General features: G+C 36.1%; 1 protein-coding gene across 5 annotated transcripts in view; it reads right to left on the bottom strand.

Annotated features, from left to right (window-relative positions):
• PLCB4 (phospholipase C beta 4) overlaps positions 1 to 15,118 on the bottom strand; it is a 175,806-nt gene extending 160,688 nt beyond the window's left edge. For all 5 annotated transcript variants that reach the window (XR_006181118.1, XM_042882936.1, XM_042882948.1 and 2 more), the window contains exon 1: positions 15,059 to 15,118. The gene's annotated coding sequence lies outside the window, so the exon portion shown is untranslated. The remainder of the gene's footprint in view (positions 1 to 15,058) is intronic.
• Between the last annotated feature and the right edge of the window lie 484 nt (positions 15,119 to 15,602).

The raw sequence follows: 15,602 nt of genomic DNA, 5'->3' as shown, positions 1-15,602 counted from the left end.
AAGAAATTTAAATTTGTCCACCACACAGAGTGAAAGAGACAACGAGCAAAGAATACATTCACTGTAGCTTCCTATTTTACTAACAGTTCAAATAGATGACGTTCAATTATTCATACAATTACATGCTCCTATAGTGCCAGAAGCGCTGTAGAGGCTTTGAAGATAATAGCTGCCTTAGTGTACTTAGAAGTACTTGTCCCTAAAAATTACTTAGGCAAATACTGGCATATGAAATATACAAAGCAATGTAAGCATCAGGCACACTAGGAAATAAGTCAAACTCTGTAGGTTTAAGTACCATACACAAGCGTACTCCCATTCCTAGTTCCCGAGGCTCCAGGATTTCCCTTCTTATTTAAAAGAACTCCAAATACATTTTCACAGCTGTCCTTAGAACTAAAATTGCTGGTAAGGACATACTACTATAAAATCTGCATACAGCCATCAAAAAGTAAGTATGCAAGCTGAGCAGTAGAACTCTAGAAATGTTGCATGACGGAAAGAAACTGGAGACCACAGCTTAATCGCTTTTCAAAAAATACATAAAAATAGTAATAATAAAGTTCTGTGCAGGAAGCTTTCAAAACAAGACCTGAATCAACAAAGCTGAAATCAAATCAAAATTAAGTCACTATATTTCTCTTCTTTCACTTTTGTAAAAGATGACTCAACCTAAAATCACAAAGATGTAGAAATGCTCCAGTTTGGCAAAATATAAAAAACAGCACTGCATAAAAGACCTATTATTAGCTTTGTCACTGTTCTATTTGTCTTCAATGTCTTTCCTAATAAAAACTAGAAGAATTAAGGGCAATATAATTATTTCTAAATCCCTGCATAAACAAAAAAGGACTGTCTCCATTTACTGCTTAATACAGAATTAAACACTGTATCAATAATAACTGAAATTGTTTAGGGAACTGGCTGCATTTATGTCGACCTTACCTTCCTCAATGAAGAATTTTCCCTACATCAAACAGGAAACAGCTTACAGGAAAAACCACCTGATTTTTATACTGCCAAACTCCTTCTACACTCTGTTTGTACAGCTTTTGTCTTACAGCTTTTGTCTTCTGCATGATGAGGGAGTACTTTAAGCAATGCCAAACATATTTTGAAACTACTGAAACATTATGGAGACAAATACAACCACTTACTCAAACTCCATCCAGGCTTACAATTGACTAACTACGGTTACTCCTGCTAGTAAAGCTAGAAGTACATTCTGTTTGTGTATTAGTCAATGATTGTTTGCAATAACTTCTCAGCTTTTTCTCTTTGATTGCTAAATACTCTTCAGACCTACAGCATCTGAGAATTCTCTGTGGAAAAAAAGAGTTTTAAAAAAGGCATTATCAACAATATATCCTACTCCGCACTGCTGCTGTGGAAAAAAGAGAGGAACTCGAAAAATATAAATCTACTGATGTTCTCCACCTGGCATTTGTACGGTTTTACCTGCAAGACAAACTAGATTCCAAACTACTCAACCAGAGATTTAAAAGCCTCAGCTGTAAGTTTGCTACATTAACATCAACATATAAAAATAAAAAGCAAGATCTACATGACAACATCATTTTCTCTTTACACCATTTAGCTGGCAATGTCTAACAAACCCTGTTTCACTGATGGTTTTGTGGTACCGTGCTTTGTACATAGGATTTTTGTTTAATACTTCAGAAAGAAAGCCAGAATCAAACACAATCCTTAGGACTTCTGAAGGAATTCTATGTTCTGCAACCTTTCACTTTAGCTGTAAAGAGTGACCTAACACATCCAACCCATCAAATTTTACCTGTGTGCTGCTCTAATATGCTAGTCAGCAATCCTACAACAAAGCGTTAATTCAACAAACCCCTGAGAGCTGTTTTTAACAGTCTGCTGCAGTCTGCAAACTCATACTTGAGATACACAATGGGAAACCACGGTACTAAGAAAGGGCTGAGCAATCTTTTACATAGCAGTACTGTACTGCACATAGGCAGTAAAAACAAGAGAAAAATCTAATAGTGTTGAAAAGCACAATATCCATGAAGAGGTCAGGAACTCTTTCCATTAGCACTAGCCTAATGGTAACCTAGAATTAGTTTTTAATTACATTTAATTTCTGCAGCCAGCACGCTTAAGACAGCACAGCTATTGAAATCCTGACATCCTAAACAAAAGCAGCATTCCCATTTGTGTGAAGGAGACTGACATTTTCATCTGTTGCTTCAGCGGAAAATCAATATGGTACTCACTTCTTTACTTTGAATGCAGTTTTAATAATAGCAAAATAAAGGTAGCACAAGAGGCTGCATTGTTTGCTTAGTCCAGCAACACACAAACCTCTAATTTGCTCAGCTTTTGCATTAACACTCAGACAAACAACATGGAAGCGACTTCTCCCTTCTGCACAAGCACCCACTGAAAGCAAAAAACAAACAAACAAACAAACAAACAAAAAAAACCCCTCAATCTCCACTTTGATTTTTGGTGCTTTCTGTAAAGGTAACAATTTTATTAAAAGTTTGTGTTTAGGAACATGAGATGCACGGGAAGTGTCCCCTCTACTTAGAGCCTGGGACCATTTGTTTTACTGAAGCAAAGAAAATAAAAACCAATGCTTGAGGAAGAACTGAAGGATTAAGATCATATACTTAAATACATTAGCTCTACATCTGGAAAGAAAAAAAAAAGGTAATAACAGACATCATGCCAGAACATTCTTTGGATACTTGGTTTTTCTATTTTTTTTTTGTTTGTTTGTTTTAACCTTAGTGGAACTGAGATTCTAAAAGGAGAACTGAGAGCAATAATTCCTCAGACAGAATAGCTCCTGCCACATAAAAATACCAGAAATGCAGAAGCATATCATGATACCAGCAGACATCCTGGCTTTACTGTGCTAACTGCTCTGCTGACAGATGGAGGGGCACTTTTCTTTGAAGAATTCTTAAGTGGCAGAAAAACACATAAGCGATGTGAGCCATCCAAAAATCAACTACTGAAAACAAGTCATCTGCTGCTGCACTGCAAGTCAACACTGCCCACACCGAACTTGTCCGTTGATACATTTACAGGAGACTACAGGATGGGAGTAAAGTCACATCAGCACAAGAACAGGGACACATGCAGATGACATGCACTAAGATAAAAGTTGCAAAACAACAACAGAAACACTCATGCTATCAAAAGCTCCGCAGGCTACAAAAGTTTTTGATGAGAGCTGCAAGACTTCGTAAGGAGCTCTCATCATGCCAACAGTTTTGCCACCCAAATGAAAGAAATTTCAGTTAACTTGAGAAATAGAGAGACTTTAAAAGATAATTATGAATCTCCTTGATTTCTCTTATAGCACATTCACACAAATGGAAAAGCTGATCTCACTGATTTCAGCGGGTTACATTGCAGACTCCTGAATAATAATCTTCCTTATATTTCACATCAAGGAAGATTCAACTGATACAAGATGGTACAGCGGCTGTGAAGCGTCCTGACTGGACATTTGTGCAGGGATTAGAACAACTAAGGACTTCTCGGGCCCCATTCCTTAAATCTGATTTTCCTCCACTAAAACCATTGGATTTTTTCCTCTTAACTGCAAGATGAATTCAGCCTATAATTACAACAGTCTGATAGCCACATTTTGCAGAACTAGCAATACCCTGAAAATACAGAACCTCTGAGATAAAAGAGAGCTCATGAAAAAATAAACCTTATGGGATTATCAATTAAGATATTCTAGCTTCAAAACTTAAAATAAATGGAAAATATGTCATATGAACCTCTGCAGATATTCAATCATTTTATTTTTATTATATCGAGACCCATAATTGCACCTGGAAGGAAGGAAAAACTGGATCAGTTTGTCCCCGTTGGTCTAAAAGCACATGTATAATCAAGAGACATACTTGACTCACTAGTGGAGTAAGCAGAATGAGACCAGTATTAGAAAGCTTCACAGGAAAAAAAATAATTAGGACAGTCAAAAAAATTCAAAGGTTTAATTGTTCACATTGCCATGAAGTAGAAATCACAGTACTTAAAAAGTTCAATGAAACAACACTTAAATAGAGTCCTGCATCTCCCTGTTCATAAATATAGATGTATATTTCACCACAGATGCTAAGTCAACTTACTTTTGGACTCACACTTTAACTTCCATTCTTCATCTGACACAAAACATAGGCTTTAGACAGTACAATACAGTATTGTTTTATTGCTTTAGACAGTACAATACACAATACAGTTTGTGTGTAATGTACAGAAATCAGAGTCCTGCACTGAATTCCATGCACATACACTGTACCATATAAATGTAACAAATCTGCCTTTAGCTTCTAGACACAAGATCATGTGCATTTTCATAGAAATAATCATCTGTGAATGAACACAAACAGTTTGACTAGAGTAATAGAGACATTTATGCACTGAAGAAAAGTAACTTGCAGTTGAAGAGAACTAGCAGAGGCTTAAGGTCTGTGCTCTTAATACCAAGCATAACACCTGACAACTGAGAATGCAAAAAAATAAATGCCAAAACAGAAAAATATTTGCAGGAGGACATGAGCAAAATTCAAGCTCAAGCCTACCAGCATCTCACACCCATTCTGTCCTGTAAGTACAACTGTAGTTAACTGCACCAGAATATAGTTAATATAAAAATGTTTGCATAATAAAAGGCCTTGCTTTTCACAAAATTATTGCAAAAGAATGCTCTCGTAGCATACATTTTATGAAGGCAGCATTGCTATAACTCTGACGTCTGCTGGAAACAAAACAATACCTTTAATAAAGCAGAAATCAGTAACTTTCCTAATGCAGCTCAAAATCACAGTGTATGCAAATTTTGATCAGCTCTCTATGCGAACGTCATACGTGCCAACATTCCTTATTTACAGTTCATCTAAGAAGAGAAACAAACCAGTTGCCCCTCTCTTCAAGTAAAGCTTCTTGAAAATACTTCATTTAAGAAAAAAATATATATTTTAAACTAGGAAATGTGTAATTAAAATACGGTTTTACACTTCCAAAAAAACCACAAGTAAACTTAAGCTATTTGTTTCATTTCTTTCCCTGCTTTTTCAAGTGTGCTGCAAAACATGCATAGCTGATAGAGCCAGATGTTTTAAGCGGACCTGACAACACACAGCAAACATTTTGTTTACCACAGACATTTATAATTCAATTTGGAGACATTTGCAAATGTTAGCTTTCAGACGGCCCTTTTTAATATTGTTTAAGAACTCAGTAGATGCACACAGACTGCAGGTGTACTACTATAATCAGTCTCAGGAGTACATTACCCCATTTAGCCCTTCACTGCTGTTTTAGTCCAAGAGTTCCAAAAGAAAAGTCCATTTCATGTAAAACAGACAATCTGGTACGAAAACGACCTGCCTGTGGACATGCCACAACAGTGAGAAGATGGAAGATCAAATATTTTCTAACTATATACTGAAGATTTGTTTCTGATGTTTTGAAAAATTCTGGATAGTCCAGCTACTAAATCTTTAAAGTGCACTGCAAAAGTGAATTATCTCAAAGGAAATAAAGGAAATTAATTTGACAGACAAAGCAAACCAAAAATTCAGCTTGCTTTAATTTTTTTAATGGCTTTTAATAGTTGTTTTTTGCTTGGTTTTTTGTTGTTTTTTTTTTTTAAATTTATTTTAAACATAACTATTTTAAATGACTTCAACACCTTCCCTGCAGCAAAGGACACAGGTGTGTAAGATTATAGCGTCAAACTGCAAATGAAAATGCCATGCTTTACTGTTTTGAAACTTCTTTATTTTTTTTACTTAAGCGAAAAAAGAAGTGGAACATGTTTTATTATTTTAAAAAGAAGTGGAACATTTTATTTTAATTATTTCAATTTTTTTAATTTTTTTAATTTAAAATTTAAATTTAAAATTTAAAATTAAATTATTTTAATTATTTTAAAAAGAAGTGGAACATGATTTATTACTTTAAAAACAAAACCTTAAGATCCTCAAGCCACTATGTCAAATCAGGTGGTAGATTATGAGAAGCTTTTTTCCTTTTCTTTTTTTTTTAATCTTTTCGTAGAATACCAAAATGCAATACAATTTTTTCCTACTCTAAGGAAGTCTGAGTGTACTACCGAGCTATAAAACCTTCCAGAGGATCATTTGTGGTATGAATTATTAGCATAATTGGGGGCACACTTTATTTCGACCTCTGCAAAACTTTCATTTCCCAAGTGTGATAGATACAAAGTGCTTTTATAATACCAATAATGATTATTTCCTATGGGAAACTGCCAATTATAAGTTAGTGAAAAAGGCTATACTGCGTGTACATCGATAAAGTGAACACACCTACCAACAGTCTAGACTAATTAAAGCCATTCTTCAAATATTAATAAAACTTTCCACTTTCAGAAATACAGCCTGTACATTTTAGTTCAACCACATCCTTGTCAGGTCATTCATTCGACAATAATAAATATTTGACTAGTATTTAAATACAGCATTTATACCGAACGTTCACCTTTCCCTGGCAGTAAACCAAAACACGTGGGAAGCTGTTTTAACATTTAAGCACTTGACTCAAGTTCATATTTATACCAAAACACATCAAATACCAGCAAAAATACACAGATACAGAAACAGATCCCTTGTGGTCTGAAGATAAGTATTTATAAAAAAAAAAAAAAATCAACCAAAGCTGATAAGCAATTTATGGTCAATGTCTGCATGTTACATAAAGCTTACTCCATAATATTCAGCTGAGGTCGTATGTCCAAGAAGTAGCAAAGTCAATAGCATCATTTCCTGCTCTTCTGTCACCTGTTGTCTTGTATACTTGGCTGCCAAGGCTCAATTGCTAAATGTACACCAGCAGACAGTAAGAGATGGAGAGAGCACATGCAGCCAAAATTCCAGAACGTGTCAAAGATAAAAACAAAAACACAAAACACCTCACCTTCCCACAAGGCACAACCAGCTACAGCGTATCCAGCTCTACTCATGTAGAGCAGAAATGCTTTTTAGCAACACCAGCCTCTGGCATCCCACTTGCTAAGCTTCTATTGCAGAAGTGAAAGTGCATCACACAGAAAACAGCAAAGCTTCCTAGAAAATGTAGTTTTAGGAGATACGTGCACGTACAGTCTCTTCATATACAAACCCCGTCTTCTTAAAGCTCTCTATAGATTCCACTAGATGAACAAACTGAATTGATAGGCTGCAGAATCATACGAGAGAACAGAAATAAATGAAGCTCCACAAAGGAATACTCAGTCCCCAGTCAGGTGCTCCCACAATGCAGAAGAGGCTTCAGCTCCTACAGATCAGACATTCTAGATAGTGTTGCTTTAATTATATTACCTGACATTTAAAAAGCATTTGCTGTGACACCTTTGCTAGGCTCCCATTCCCATTCATGCTCCCACAAGTTTACAATAGCTTTGCAAGACAAAATGGGCATTGAAGTGAATGCAAAAACACACCGGTACTGAATTTCAGATAAACACAGGAGAGCTTTAGCTTTGAGAAATCAGATTTCAAATTTTATGTGACGTTAGAAAAAACATCAATCATGAGAATAGAAAAGCCTGTGTTTTCCTTAAAAAAAATTCACATGGAAACTGCCTTAACTGTTCAACATTTGAGAAAAGTTAATTCCCCAGTTCTCCAATTGCTTATACTGCACAATGTATGAAGAAAAATATATATTCTGTAGCGTGTGCAATAAACAGTTTGATAAAGGGACAGAGAAAAAAAGCAAGCTAAACCAACACAATAAAAGAGATGATGTAAAATTCTCCTGAAGTTTATCTTTTAGACTCATTAAAATATCTTGCAAGATGCATATCTACAATTCTTAAAAACCAGATGTGCTTACACAAAAGCAGGCCATAAAAGGCTACGTGGAAAAAGACAGCTTGTTTTCAATCATAAAGACCCAGGTGATTTAGATAGGGCTTTGTGTGCAAGCACTTTTCTTTTTTCCTACAAATTATAATATATTGTTCAGTCCAATTAAAAAAAAAAAAAAAAAAACACTACATCAAACTAGAGATTTCACCCTGTTGAGTTCCAGCACAACCACAAGCAAAAAATTCATATCAATGTTTGATATGAATCCTTCATTCTCAGATTTAGGACAGAACAGTTGGAACTACTTCTTGAAAGGGAAGATGGTTACCAGCCTCAACTTTAGCAAACTCAAGTTCTAGGTGTATCAAATCATGAGCTTTCCCTAATATATCTGCCTTTCCAAGAAGGAATTAAATGGCTTAATGGATTACATGTAGGAATCAAAGTGCAGGAAACTATATTTTTTTAGGTAAAATTTAACAACACTCACTTGGTCTTCAAACAGTTTCAGAAACAGGAAAGGTGAGCTAAGTACCAACATGAAGCAGACACAACTAATTTGCTGGAAAGGACCTCTTGAATACAAAGAGCCAGCTGTTCAGCAAAAATAAATTCAAACCAAACACAAGCCACAAATACTTTAACAGCCAGGTTACTTAGCTTTTCTACTCCCATACAGTTTCTAAAGTATAAATGAAAGACGTGGTGGTTTTATAAAGGCTAAAATCTCCAACCAAGAGAAGGAGCAAGAAGAAAATGATTGAATGAGATTCTGTCAGACTGAGCTCAAACTTGTCAGTTGCTGACCAACAGGAGCCAGATATAAACATCTGACCATCCACCACTCGATTTAAAGTGGTGAGGCACTGCTTCCTTCACCCATTTATAAAAACACTCATTGCAAAACAAGTATAAATGGTTGAATTCCTCCACACAAACAAAAGCCTGGGAAAAGGGCTTTGCAGATCTTGAAAATTAGTCTATATCAGCACAAGAACTACTTGTAATGTCTACAGCACCTCTGAAGATATGATCCCAACTGCTAACCCCAGACTGCAAAAGAGCTTATAACGATCTTGTTTACACTTGAGATTCTCAGTCTTCTGCAAATCAAACAGCAAAAAGTGCAATTAGAAGTCTATTGTCTCCAGTTAGTTGCTGCTTCTCACTGTAATGTTTAACATGAAAAAACAACAGTTAAAAACATAAAGAGTATAATAAAAGTAGTATGTGTCATTAGTAATAAACAACATTCCATATCTCTCTCTTTGCCGTCTAGTTATTTTTTGTAAAACGAAAGGAGTCTCATCGCTCCACATACTGTAACTTTCAAAACTTGGCAGAGCAACTCTCGCACATTGTGTTTCAGATTCAGTAACTCAGTACATGCTTCAAAGATCTGGCAGCAGTTCTTCTAGGAGTCATTTCCTACTTCTCTAGCTTGTGCAACATGTTTAGAAAATTTACACTTAGTACATTAAGAGGATGTACACAGAGAAAGAAAAAATGATAACCTCAATAATTATCAATGAAATTTTGAATGCAAATTTGATTTGTCACAGATATTTCTACTTCCTGTAAGGAATCATTCTGATGTAGAACAGCATATGCAATCTTCTCAGATTTCTGTTTTCATAGGTATTGGGATAAAAATGATTTGCTATGGTAAACAACTGCCAACAGGGCAGTCTCCATAACAAACACACAAGAAAATTCCCTGTTATCTAACATAATACTTCTTTAAAGAGTAACAGACCTAGCACAGGTAAGAAAACTAGAACAAAAGTAGGTTCTGGTAAAGCCACAGCTTGATGAGGAGTTTTGTCTTTGATTAGAATCTGTTTACTTGAACACTCAACCAAGCATCTCTCTTTTAAAAGAGACCAGAAATGTAACTACAAAAAACATCCCTGCAAAACTTTTCATAGCTTTGGGGTTTAAGGAAGTTGGAAACACAGGACAGGGGCAAAAAATTCCTTTCCAAATGCAACACATTTTTTGGCAGTAGTTTACTAATTTTTATGTTCCACCAAAAATCAGTGAGACCTGAAGCTGAGTGCACTTTTCACACAAAATAAGAATACATATTAGTTTAAAAGAAAATATCTACTGGGCAAGTCATCTTGGAGTATCAATAGTAGGGTTTGGCAGGCAGTTCCAGTAGAAGAGAGGAGTAATGAATAAAACATTTTATCCAAACTCATACATACACATGACCTGTTGCTTCCTCCCCCACAACATATTTCCTATATCTGACAGTTTTATTATTATATTACCTGCTTTTCCTATCATGCTTCATTTTGCAGTTCTCCCCATACTTTACAGATTGTTCTGCCTACTTTTTAGCCCACCATTTATTTTTCATACACTTCGTTTGAGTTGAGTACAGTGCCAAAAATCCCACTGACCTAACAGCAAAGCCATCCCCTACCACCTCTGTCCTCACCACAACTGTCCTTCAGTTTTCATGGAGCGATGCCACCCAGTTTTAGGTTGAGAAACTGGAAAGGGAATAATTTTCTCCACTTCTTTGTACTCTTCCCTCTCAATTTCCAGAGGCATACTCCTGCCACTTAGTTTGAGCAAACAACCAGAAGTGAATTCAGATCACTATCAAATAAGCAACAGCAAAAAATCAGTATGAAAAGAAACTCAAAAAACACTGAAGTCAGTGTTTGTAAGCTGAGACTATAGAGCAAATTTATTTATTTGTTTTTTAAAACAAAAACTCCACTTCAGGTTTCATGGAGGCTTAGCAACATGAGCTGATACTTTGTCTCCCTTTCAGATTGGGTTCTCTCACTCACTGTAGTTTTTCCCACATTGCCCACTTACACAAAAGATGAGCTCTTTGCATTTCTCAATGGAGCAATGTGCTAATGTTGGGCACTGACAAAATCTAAATTTTGAATTAAATAATAGAATAGCTTAGTTCTTTATCTAGCAGTTCCATACCTTTCCAAAAACAGTAAGTACTCTTCTTCCAGAAGAATAAGAAGGAAAAATTGAGGGGAAAGCTTTACAAGGCAGTCAAATAAAGTGATATCTAAACATAAGAATACAACCGTTCTCAGCCCAAGACAACTGGTAATTCAGTTTACTTACCACACACACATGTCCATATCATTTCCAACAAGAATAAGGCATGCAGGAACACTTGGGAATAAGAAGCCTTTATCATCATTCAGTGTCTGACCTTTCCCAGTAAACTATGGACACAGATATACAGAGTGGATCAGACCCAAGGCCCACCTACTACAGCACTGCCTCCAATGCCAGCACCAGATGCTTTAGATGCAGGCACAAGAATGTCACAGTAGGCAGTTATTGGATCATCTGCCCTCACATATTAGACTCATGCTGATGATTGGTAGTTTGTCTTATGGAATGAAAAATAAGTTAATTATTCCTTCCAATTTTTTTTTTATTGAGTTATAATTAATATACAGTTATCAAACAATAAAACATTAAAGAGCCAAGAACTCTATTATCGTTTCCGTTGCATCAGAATATGAAGATTCCAGCATGTTTAAGATAGATCTACCACGAAACAATGAGATGTATGCAGCTCTCATCTTAGAAAGTCATTAATAGTTTTGAGGCAGTTGTTTGGTGAACTTCAAGACTTCTCTAGAAATCATTCACTATCTGTCATTCTGACAGCACAAACGGAAAGAGCCATCTGAAAAAATAACCCTTTAGGATTTTAGTTAGCAAGTCCAATTTTTGGTCAGATCTGTTATCCAATTCACCAGCCACTTACATAGGTTGTAGTTGTAAACATATCCTGTGACAAGAAATCAGAGGCTGGTAGTGAGAATGGGAACTATTTCCTAGAGGGAAGCTGACAACTGAAGTAGTAACTGCCACCATAAATGATCTAGGTGCTTTTGTTACCACTTGCCTTTTAGCTCTCTTCTTTTCTTCTAAACCACCAACCTTTCTCAGCTGAAAACTCTCCTAAGAACGTATTGCCTGCTCCTTTCAGGCTCACCTTTGCCAAAAGGGTGTACTCACCACTAGATTTTGCTGTAATTAAACAGAACAGTCTCTCAAAGGAAAGTATGGAGAATACATGATCCCCAAGCAGCAAAGAATGTTTAGAAAATAATGCTTCATCTGGATGCAGTAAGCTTCATTTATTTTTCTTCTTTCTCTCTATTTTTGTATTATGTTGTTGACTCCAAGTTTTAATGACAAGATATTTTAAGCATTCTTGACTTAGAAACGTGCTAGAAATAAGACATTTTTTTCTAAAAAAAAAAAATTGTCTATCCGAAGGGAAACTTACTTACTCCATATAAGTACGCTAAGCATGATGCTTACAAACAACAAATAACTTTTCAAGACCTAACGAAGTACAGTTTCCAGAAGCCAAAGACAACAAGCACATAGAATATGATGGACTGTAGTATTCAATGGACTTGATTAAGAGAACAGAAGTAAAATACACAGATAGAATAGTTGCAACACATCCAAACTCAGCTCAAATGGAAAATACCCCCAAAAAATATCTTTACTGATGTGCTTTTCACAGACTGTAAGAAGATACCCAGAGGAGAAAGGCTAAAACTATGGTTAATTTTTATTTATTTATTTATTGAGGGTAGAAAACTCAGCAAATTGCACTGGGCTCAAACAAGGTAGCAATTTCTCTTTTCTTCTCTTTAAAGCATAACTTCCATTTGGGAAATGGTTACCATGACCTATCTAATGATCAGGAAGCAAATACTTCAGGACTAAAATCCATCACGTAGATTAGTACGTGGTGCTGATATGAAAACTCAGCTTCTGGAGCTCCGCGTTGGCGTATGGAAAACAAGCACAAAATATTTCTGTGATGATAGCAAAAAGATTACACAGACAGAAGTTTATCAGAATTTGGATTTTTCAAGTAAAGCAAGTAAACAGTGTAATTTAAGAAATTATAGCATGGAGTTCTTAGAAGTATGTTGGCGTGAGCAGCACCACATTAACAGTGTTTGCACTTGCAATACTTTCACAGCTACAGGAAGATCTCTGCAGCTATGTGTCAGTATTTTGGAGGCCCTAGAAAGTGAACGAGTTTGTCATCCAGAATTATGAAGTACTCCAACTGTTAAAGTAAAAACAGTTGTTGCTTCAGCTACAAGGATCAGAGTACACATACTCTGTTAAGCTTTAGTATCCTGAAGAATCTAGGTTTTAAAAGAGCCAGAAGACTGTCTACTATTTTATTAGCACAACAGGAAGAGAAAACTTTAGCAACTGGATGACTAAGTTAATGATTTTGAATACAAGACAAACTTGAGTCGTTTTGCTACTACCCTCTAAGAACCTTGAGGTTCAGGTGTTCCTCTTTCCTCACTCTCCACTATAGATCAGAGTATACAGAACATCTGGTGAACTTGTTTGAATCTTTTACATACAGCAGGATGGACAAACACAGTTTACAAGCCCTTGTTAGACACAGTTGAGAGAATAATTATCTATGCCACAAGAATTTCTAGCCTGAAGGAGCCTGCTCTTAATATTCCTGCCTTTCATGATTCTAGTCAATACTCCATTAGGTGTTCACAAACTCTGGGCTGAGGATCCACTTATTCAATAATCTCTCTAAATCGCACAAATGGACAGCATTTTAGTAGAGAGAAACTTCATTGTCTTTTACAACTCAAGTTATCTTTGCTAATGGCTTTAAATTGCATCTTTCTCTTCTCCATTCAGAAAGACTTCAGCCTTTTCAAAGCAGGAGGTGGGTAAAACATCAGTTTGAGAAAAACATTAGTATTTCTAGAGTGTAGTCATACTCAATTATCGCCTGCCTCTGGGGTGAACAGCCAGTGACAACTCCAGCAGGATACTAATTCCTAAGCAGAACACTCTACTCCAAAAGCCTGAGCTGTATCTAAACCACGGAATGAGGACTTTCCTCGTATATTCCATGTAAATATAAAAGTGGTTTTTTTAGTCATAATACATACAATCACATAAATAGTATTAACACAGTCAGGATGCAATTGGCTCTTTATTGAAGACAAGACACGCAGAAAACAATGACTGTGGCTGATAAATGAAGTTGGGGTGAATGTTCTCAACTCTGTATCTGACAGACTGTCATACAAATGCTGACACAAGAACACTGATAATTTCCTCAAAAATACACAAAAATGCCCTCACTCAACAAAGAGTTCTGCACTTCAAACCCATAAATATGAAAATCAATTACAGTGTGGTGACGAATAAAATTGCAGAATATCCTGAACTGAAGGAGAATCATAAGGATCATCAAGACCAACCTTTGGCACTGCACAGGACTATCCAAAACTCAAATTTTATTTCTAAGAATGTTGTCCAAATGCTTCTCGAACTGCAGCAGGCTCGGTGCTATGATCAGTGGGGTTTTTTTTGTTTGTTTTTTTAAACTATTGCTCTGGTTAGGAATGCCCACTGAATTTTATGCCCACCTTCACATTACAGAGATTCATAGAATGGTTTGAGTCAGAAGGGACCTCTGAAGGTCATCTAGTCCAATCCACCTGGACTGATCAGGGATACCTACAGCTTGATCAAGCTGCCCCATCCAGACTGACCTTGAATGGCCCCCCAGGACATCCACCACCTATCTGGGCAACCTGTTCCAGTGCCTCATCACACTTATTGTAATTTTTTTTCTCCTTATATCCAACCTAAATCTCCTCTGCTTTAGTTTGAAACCATTTCTCAACAGATCCTGCTAAAAAGCCCGTCCCCTTCTTTCTTAGATTTCTTCTTTATATCTTGAAAGGTCACTAAGTTCTCTCTTGAGCTACCTCTTCTCCAGGCTTGTACTGATAACAGGGGGTGCCACGAGCCAGGTGCACCTAGATTTGTTGAACCTCTTGAGATTCACCTAGGCCCAGTGCTTGAGCCTGCCTCTTAGTAAAGAGTTTATCTCAACCCACAAGTTCTATTTTGTTTTTTTCTCCCTCCTCCCTCCCACCTTTCCCTCTGATGATCCCCTCCAACCCAACTGGGAGTGAAAAAAGAGTTGTCTGCTGATTAGCTGTCTGCTGGATTAAACTATAGCTTAAGGCATATATAAAATTACAGTCAGACTAAAGTATGTATGAAGTGAACGCAGCATGTTGTGCAGGTGATTTAAAAAATAAAACAGAACTACCCATACAGCACTGAAACATTAAACAATATTTTAAAACTTGAGGTTCTACAGTTCATTAAAATGTTATAACAATTTAAAAAATACTCACTTTTTGAAGATCAGAAATTACTTCATAGAAATTTCCATTGCAGCAAATCACTTTCTTTCCCTAAAAATAAACGAGACTTAATTGTACAAGCTATTACTTAGTTAATAAAGCACAGTAAGTTACTTCAAAACCTTTTTCTACAAGAAATAATTTTTTTTTATGGATCAGAGTACGCACATTACTGGACATGCAGACAACAGCCACTTAGCAAGAAAAGCAGCAGATTTACAGGAATTATAAAGAAATGGGAAAACATATTCAAAAACTAAGTTAAATCCACATTCTGGTAAGAATTCTATGCATTAGAAAACATTTTGAAAGGAAAAAGTGCTTAATTTTGCAAACATTAAATTAACCGTACAAGTTCCTATTGAGAACTCCTGTACATTAGGACAGAAGCTCTATTTTTTTATTTATTTATTTTTTTTTTTACCTTTTCATTAACTTCATGTTTTTTCCTTTAAAGTAAAATAAATCGAAGCCTAGAATTGAGGGCATCCACTCAGCATATAGTCAGGATTAGAGCTGATCTGATATCCTTTAC

Source organism: Lagopus leucura, unplaced genomic scaffold, assembly GCF_019238085.1.
Source record: "Lagopus leucura isolate 7727_CA_CO unplaced genomic scaffold, USGS_WTPT01 Super-Scaffold_73, whole genome shotgun sequence".
Taxonomy (NCBI): Eukaryota; Metazoa; Chordata; class Aves; order Galliformes; family Phasianidae; genus Lagopus; species Lagopus leucura.
Note: the sequence above shows the minus strand (reverse complement) of the source record. Positions and strands in the feature narration are given on the sequence as shown.